This window comes from Trematomus bernacchii, unplaced genomic scaffold (genome assembly GCF_902827165.1).
Source record: "Trematomus bernacchii unplaced genomic scaffold, fTreBer1.1, whole genome shotgun sequence".
Classification (NCBI taxonomy): Eukaryota; Metazoa; Chordata; class Actinopteri; order Perciformes; family Nototheniidae; genus Trematomus; species Trematomus bernacchii.
In genome coordinates, this window is record NW_022987705.1 from 4253149 (window position 1) to 4261910 (window position 8762).

Consider the following 8762-nt stretch of genomic DNA (forward strand, 5'->3'; position numbering starts at 1 on the left):
AAAACTCTAACACAGAAAAGACCTGTCTATGCTGCCCCAGAACGCCTCATTGGAGATTTATCTTTTTCCATTGTTTACTTCTTGGGTATAGTGACGTATTTGGGTATAGTGACGTAACACGAGACACCGCGGAACTCAGCCTGAGCACACACACAAACTCCCAGCCAGGCTGCGGGTGTGTGTGTGTTTCGGGCTGGGCTTCGCTGTGTCTCGCTGTCTCGCAGACGGCCACTGGGCTCACAGGGAGGGGGGGTCAGGAGCTCCATCAAGCCGTTTAGGACAGAGACTGAATACACATACTATACAGAGATGCTGTATGAGAAACCAATGTGAGTTTGGAAAATTGCACAATGTAAATCTATTTTAGTTTACCTCAACAATGGAATTATGATCAGTAGAAATGCCCATGACATGGGACATTTAAAGGTCCCCTATTGTACTGTTGTTCATCAATATATTATAGGTCTCAGATATATACAAACATGTCTCTGAAGTGTTTGGCTCCAAATACCAAACCGATCATTGTAGCATCCCATAAACCCCTCTGTTTCAGCCCTGTTTCAAAAGTGCTGATTCTCTGTCTGTTACTTTAGATGAAAATAAGGAGCCACTCCCCACGCCCCTCTGATACCCCTTTCACACCAACGCGTTTTCAGCGCCGGCTCGGAGCTAGAGCCTGAAAAGTACCGGTTTTTCCTGTTCACACCGCAGCGGCGCCGCCTCTTAGCTCCGGAATCCAGTTCGTTTCCAGCTCCAAAAAATTGTCGGTCTAGAAGCAAGACTCCGGAGCTAAGAGGCGGCGTCGCTTACGTCTCTCTTTCGTGCAGGAAACTAAACCCACCTCCCCTGAACATGGGTCGACTGAAGAGTCTCGTCATGCCTGCCGCCTACAAGCAGTAGCGCTGAGCAAAGTGACTAGAAGATATATATAAAAAAAAACACACTTTATAAAGTCAGGCAACACTAACCAGGCTTCGTGTGATTCTGTTTATTTGTACCTTACTTTGACCATCCGTTCGCTGTTATTGATCATTGTGGAGAGCAGGCAGACGTTTTGTTTTTTATTATAGCAGCTATCGGATGGAATCAATACATGGGCTGTACAGGTTGTCATGTCCGACTATCACAAGTAGAATCATAATGAAAAATACGCCGGTAAAATGTGCCTGCAGAAAACGGCTTAGCAAGTAGTCAGTTTAGCATCGGTTGCTATGCTAGCATCACCCATGTTATACCAGAGAAACTTTCATAACAGCGTTGTGATGCCAAACAGACTGACACACATTCACTTAAGGGGAACTGGGGATATGTATCAGCTGCTTGTGTGACAGTCAGACAGTGAATACTTTAGAGCCGTGTGAGCTAACCCGGAGCTAACGGGAGAATAAACTCCCGTGGAAGAGCAGCCAGCACTGCAGCGGTCGGTAAATGCCGCTGAAACACATTAATAAACAATGAACGACGGCACTCTGGAGAAAAGTATAAGGTTGGAGAAGTCGTTATTTAATTTAATCTGGCTTCGTATGATTAAAAGCAACACGATCATCGACCCGACGCAGTGCCCCGTTGTTGTTGTGAGCGCCGTTGGGGAGCAAATCAGCGATGTAAACGGTGACGTCATGACGCAGCAGCGGCAGCACCATCCCGGCTCTGAGCGGTGTGAACAAAGCGGGAGCAGAAAAGGGAAACCGGAGCTGAACCAGAAAAGCTCTAGCTCGGAGCTAGCTAGGGAAAAGCGCTGGTGTGAAAGCCGCATGAGAGATATTTGGTTAAAAAGAACATTATGGTGCTCTAGGAGGAGATTCAGGTGATAATGTGGGGGGGGGGGGTTACCTTGGTTGCTGATTGGCTAATGGTTACACAAGCCAAACAATCGTTATGACATCATAAAGTGGCCAAAATCTGATCAGCTCATGTTTAGACAGGTTTTTATATAAATGGATCAGGACAAAAAACGCTCACTGTGTTAACATGTTTCTCCTGAATCCACTGCAGACGCTTTGTTAGTGTTTACATTTTTTTTAATAATTTTGTTTCAGAGATGCCTTATTAACAACTTTGACATGGACGTGTTGACACTTTGGGGAAATCCTTTTTTTCTCAGTCTTATATATTAATCTTTGGTCCTATTTTCAGCCTTTCTTCAGACTGATTTCAGGATTAAAACAACTTGAAAACTAATTATTAGATTGATATTTTTGAGCTTTCACATACACCGTATTTTGACTGTCATGGTATTTAAGTTTAACTTTATTTGCACATTTAAAATAAACATTATTGTGAATTATTCAGCAATGTCATCCCATCTCAACACTACATCAGAAATAACTGCACACCAGAAAGAAGGTTATAAATGATACAAAATGCAGGAAGAGGCCTCCACTTAAATAATGTTAACATGTCACTATGTTATAGAGAACACATTGCTGTCCATGAAAATGACATCCTTAAAGTTGTCTAACTTTTATCCAGAGAAAATTGTGAAATGTGTTGTTTTTGTATTTGCTGCAGGACAAATCAACTATTTCACATTCTGATTAGGTTTTAAGTGCAATAAACTCCATATTCCTGCATGGTTTACAATCAATAAGTCATCAACTTTGGGGAAAAAAACTACCAGGATTCACAATTTTGTCTGGATCAAGGTCAATGGTCGTTTTCAGGAACAACAGACAATAATAGATATGAAATAAAGACTGTGAGTGAGGAAGTTCAGTGTGAGAAGCATCATGTTTCAGGACGTTATCAGAGCATCTTGAAGCTTCTCTTTGCAGCAGGTTTCGAGTCCTCGACGTTCAAGGACACAAACACAAAGGAAGCGTTCATTTAAGAGTGCGGTGTCTGAGAGACACAAAGTGGTGAGGAAAGTGCAGCTGGAAAGACACAAAGAGGCACCAGAGGACTCATAAATCACTTTTAAGAACATGCTGCCCTCACACCCACTTTCAACAACAATGACAACCACTTCCTTCAAGGAAACCACAAACAACAAGCTAGGAGGAGAAATCTTTAAATTTTTAAATAGTTGGATGTTTGTCTCAAGACAGCGACGGTGTCAGGCGTTTTCCAAGGCGGATAAATTATTCTGGATAAAAAAACAACGGATGTTCGTGTTTACAGGAAGTTTTCATTCTTCCTGTCGACTATAATTACTGAAATGAACAAGTGGAATGTGTTAAATGAACATATTGGTTTGGTTTTGTAAGGCTTTAAACTAGAAATATTTCACATCACTGTCTTTGAGATAGAGTAGGAAGAAGTACAAAGCCACAGAAAATTGAAAAACTTAAGTAAAGTACCTTTAATAACTCTAATGTGCTAAGACAGCATATTGGTTTGGTTTTGTATGGCCTATTAGCTACAAATAAAACCCCAATTTTGACATCACTGATTGTCTTTTTCGAAGTAAAAATAATAATACAACTTTCTGAAAAGAACCAGTTGACAAGTACTTTATATACTTTAAAGGTCCCCTATCATACTCTTTTTCAACAATATATTATAGGTCTCAGGCGCTCTGCAAAGTGAACACAATGGTGCTCTAGGAGGAGATTCAGGTGTTATGATGTTTATGATGTCATAAAAAAATCATTATGACATCAAAAAGTGGCCAAAATCTGATCAGCTCATTTTCAGACAGGTTTTTATATAAATGGATCAGGACAAAAAGTGAGAGAATCTTTTTTCCTGAAACGTTCAGAGTCTCTTTACACAGAGGAGGAGACACATGTTGATGTAGAAGAGACATGAAGAAGTGGATTTTGCCTAATAGGTGACCTTTAAGACTTTCTGTTAATCAGTGACAATGACATGTCTGCTTAAGGATTATCATTCATTATAAAAGTTGTCTAAATATTAATGTTATTTTTGCTTGTGTAGCTGAGATCAGGAGTACTATGATGCACATTCATAAGAAAGAAACATTACACATGGAGTCTGCTTCAGCAAAAAGGCTGCAGGAAGCACACTTTTGGACGCCCAGTTTAAAACAGCCGGTCCCTTTAATAATACACAAAAGTGTAATTTAAAATCAACAGGTCTTCTGTGCTTTTAAAGAGTCATTACTGCTGATGTGAACGATTACTGCGGCATGTAATCGCCCCGGGAAGTGACTGATTGGATGTTATTAAGTCCAACGTGCGTCAACGGACATGCAGCGACTTTATTTCCGTCAAACTCAACCTACACTTTCTCCTCAGAGGGCAGCTAATGACCCCGGTGGTAATTTAGTTTTAAAAGCTTTAAGTACAAACATAACTCTAAGAGGGAACTCTTCTCATTTAAACATACGGACAAACTTTACATTATTAGTCGAGCAAAATGTTGTTCTACCCATGTTTTTTGGTTTACTCGTTGAAGTAGGTTTGTTTTTATTTGTGTTTTTATTTGCTTAAAAGTTGCTTTGAGGGCCGACACGCATTGTTCCACTATTTGGTTTCACATAAAGTATGATTGCGTTTTCCTGGTTCCTATAGTAAAAAAAAAAGACACTTTGCATACTGCTGGGTAAATAAGTAGTATAGGTCATCTTACTATATACATACAATAATTATTATTCTCTGAGATTAGTACAAAGTAAAGGAAAATGGAAATACTCAAGTGAAGTACAAGTATTTCAAAGTTGCTCTTATGTATGTGTTCTTACTAGTTCTACCACTGATATCAGATCACAGAAGTGTCCTTAATTTTCGTGATTTGACCGAGAAGAGAGGACAGAAAACTGGTGAATGACCAAAACTAAATTACTCGTATAAAAAAACTATCTGTTCGTCCCTATTAGAAGAAAACACTGACACATACTTGGTACATAAATTGATTTGCAAAGAAGGATGGGAATAAATAAAAGTCAAAGTCTGGTTCAAAATTAAATCTAGATTTCAAACTAACAGTGTGTTGCTTATGTGAAAACATATCTTGATAAATGGTGCAAACTGTACTGTAATTTCCCTAAATGCCCTCCATTGAGCCAGGTCCTTGTTCCTCAGGTTGTTTGAACAGACGTGCCTCGCTGAGTTTCAGAGTTACATGATCTACAGGCAGATTGAGTATTTTTTTGTTGCAGCATTCAGGATCTTTGGTGCATGAAGAGTTCTCACAGTCTGACCTGAAATCCTTCACTTCAACACGAACTCCTGCAGACCGTAACTCTGAGAGGCTAACAGATAACTCGGTTTCACACAATCACAGGTTAATGTCCGATACATTAAACTTGTTTCTACATTTTTAGATGTTCAAGGCAATTGTTTATCTTGAATCCGGTAGTGGAAAGAAACTGAGCCTTTTTACTCAAGTAGGTTATTTACTTCTAACGTTTTTATACTTTACTTAAATGTATTATCTACTTGAAATACTTTTTTACTTCGACAGTGCTCTATCTTATATTATTCATGCAATTATTACTATAAAATAATGTAAACTGTATTTTTGTGAAGTGATATGTGTGTTGTCTATGCCTTTGCTGTAGAATCGAAAGAGACATTTCTACTGGTTGATTGATTGATTGATACATTTTATTTCGAACAAGTAAAATAAATAATTACAAAACAATTTTTTTTTGCAGTGCATAGTCATGTAAGAGAAATCAAAACAAAAAATGACATTTACAACAACAACAACAACAACAGCATTAGCAACATAAACAGTCCCACATCTCGTGTTCGAAAAGGATTGAGAAGAAGTGTAATTTATTTAATCTCACCCCCTTGTCCCTAAATGATTTATTTATAATCTGTAATCTGCAATAATTATCATTATTATTAATTAATATTGTTATTATTATTATTGATCTGCTTTACCTGTTGATTGACATACATATACACATATGTACATACACACATACATACACACACATACACATATATATATATGCACATATACATATACACACCTACATACTCACACATATACACATATACACATACACATAGTCAAACACCTTCCCCATCCCTGTACCTCGAGAAAATAATTTCTCTGTATTTCCTCGCTAGGACATCGCTAATGATGATAAAGTAAATCTAATAAAATATAAAAACGATACAAAATAAATGTAATTCAGTCCCCTTTATAATGAACTTGAAATGGTTTTCTACTACTTAATACTTTTACTCCTTATATTTGTTTCATAACGTTAATTTGGAGATTCAGATTAATAATACTGATAACAATTCAACTTTATTGACCCTCAGGTTTGACATTTTCAACCTATTTTTAATATAAGCCCCATAATTACCAGCCATTTTGCATAATAAGTCCTTGTTATTCTTGTACTTTAGTGTGTATTAAAACCCATATATAAAGTATATTCTATTACTTAAGATTTTAAATACAGGACCAGTGTTTTTCCCCTTCTTTACATAACAAGGCGCTTCTATCCAGAGCGACTTACGCAGTTTTTCTGAGCCGCACCCTCCACTTCTTCACCACAATCACAGTACACCATTTTACATAATTTCTACAATTTATCTATTTATATTTGGATATTTAAAGAAACTCCAGTGGGGCGGTGTTAAAGCTCTTTGTGATTTACGAGTGTGGTCGTCTTTGCGGTTTTTATCTCTCATGTGTTTTTGGAGACCGAATTAAAACATGTTCAAAGAAAACAAACTTCTTCAGGGTTTTATAACTCTGTGATTTCATGAGACTACTTTATGGGTAAACTTAACAGCATGAAGAAACACACATGAAAGAGCTGAGGGTGCTGCTGTAAATGAACCAGTCGAATAAAACAAATGCTTTGTGTCTGCGAGCGGCAGCAGCGTCTGCTAACAGAAATCAGAAATACTGTATTCATTCAGCAAAAAGGACAGTACAGAAAGAAATAAAACAATGTTGCATGAAAGTCATTATCTCCAAAGTCATTAGGATTCAACCTCTGTGCACCATAAACACATTGTTTTTGTAATCAAATCGCTATAAAATAACTATTAGAAGAAGAATAAGATGGACCTTTATTGATCCACCGAGGAGGAAATTCAGTTTCCACTCTGTTATATACGCACATGCTTTTTTATACAGGTACATACAAGTACACACAGTTATGTTTTACAACATGCACATACATATACAAATACACACAGTTATATGCACACATGCACATGCATTGAGAGGTCAGATGACTGTATTATTTTCAATGTAGTTATTTGTGTTCCTCTAGTGCTATAGTCTTTATAGTAAGTCCATATTTGTTGCTTATTGTATTTTTTTATTCTATTCCCATTTGAATACTTTGAATATTTGTTTATATATTTTCTCTGTGTATCATGCAGGGGGCTACAACTCCATTTCATTTTGGAATTATGTATTGTATAATACAGTGGCGAGCCGTGAGCTTTATACCTAGGCCCTCTGACCCCCACCAATTCCCTTGAAAAAAAGAAAAAAAAAGAGTTATTACGTCACAGCGTATACTTCAGCGGAATATCAAAACAACGGCCCAGGGTGCAAAACGCATCAATGACAGCGACCCTCTACCACACAAAACAACACCTGGGAACCCCATTTGTGTTCTTTGACATTGAAAATGATATTGCATTGTGTTTGTTACTTTCGTTGCAGTTGTATGTCTTAAAGGGCCCATGTCATGGCCATTTCCACTGATCATAATTACATTGTTGAGGTATACTAAAATAGATTTATACTGTGCAATTTTCCAAACTCACATTGGTTTCGCATACAGCATCTCTGTCAAGCATGTGTATTCAGCAGTATTCACTTTCTCCACTAAACGACTCGTTGGAGCTCTTGCCCCCCCCTCCCTGTGAGCCTAGTGTGCTCCGATTGGTCAGCTCGGCCACTCGTTCTGATTAGTCAACCACCAGAGAGGCTGCGCCCATGTCAGTGCTTTTCCCGGCTGCTCTCAGCGTAACATCAGTCTTATCATGGCGTCGGTACAGCGGTATATTTTATATACATATATATTTTTAACTGTTGTTATAGAAGAGTGTGACGGCCCCAGGGCCTTTGTCTTACGATGGGGTGGAGCTGAAGAGGGTAATCAGCACGATCACGGACACCTCCGGACACTACGGCCCCAGTCTCTCTCCAAAGCGGCTGCAGGAAGACTAACTCTGCGATCCTCTCAACCACCTATCTTTGCATTTACCACAATAAATGTGCCGTGGTTTTGTAAACTCGTGTATGTCTCCTTGTCTTTCCGTTGTGGCCTACGAGCTACTCTCATAACAAAGAGTAAGTTATTTTTACCCGTTATAAACTACTACTGTTTGATGAGAAATCAAATCATGGTTTGCTATATATGAATTCAGGGAAGAAAGGATAGGCCTACTAAGTATTTCCATTAAACTTTATTTTTAGAAATGTACAAAATGAACATAAATATACATATATACACGGTATATCATCCATTCCTCCTCCTCTTGCCTGCGCACAGCCGGTGCGGTGCGGTGCCTTTTAGCACCCTCAGTAGAATCCCTTCCCCGTCATGGATTGTCCGCCAGGATCTGGCTGGACGAAATCAAATGCAAATCACAAAATATTAGAGAAACTTAGTTGTTTTAGATTCGTTAGTAGTAGTTGTGTAATGAACAGCTTGCCTGCTAATATGCTAACCTAGCTTTGTTTACCTTGGTAGCTAACACGATATGAACGTTAGCTTGGAGGAAAGGCAACTATAATGCAGTGTAATAAAACTACTATGAACAAAAGCTAGTGGTTCATATTAGGCTAGCAATAACGTGTTTATAATTGCAATCGTATACGGGTATTCTGCTACCATACAATGTAACTTGCATGAATACATTGTT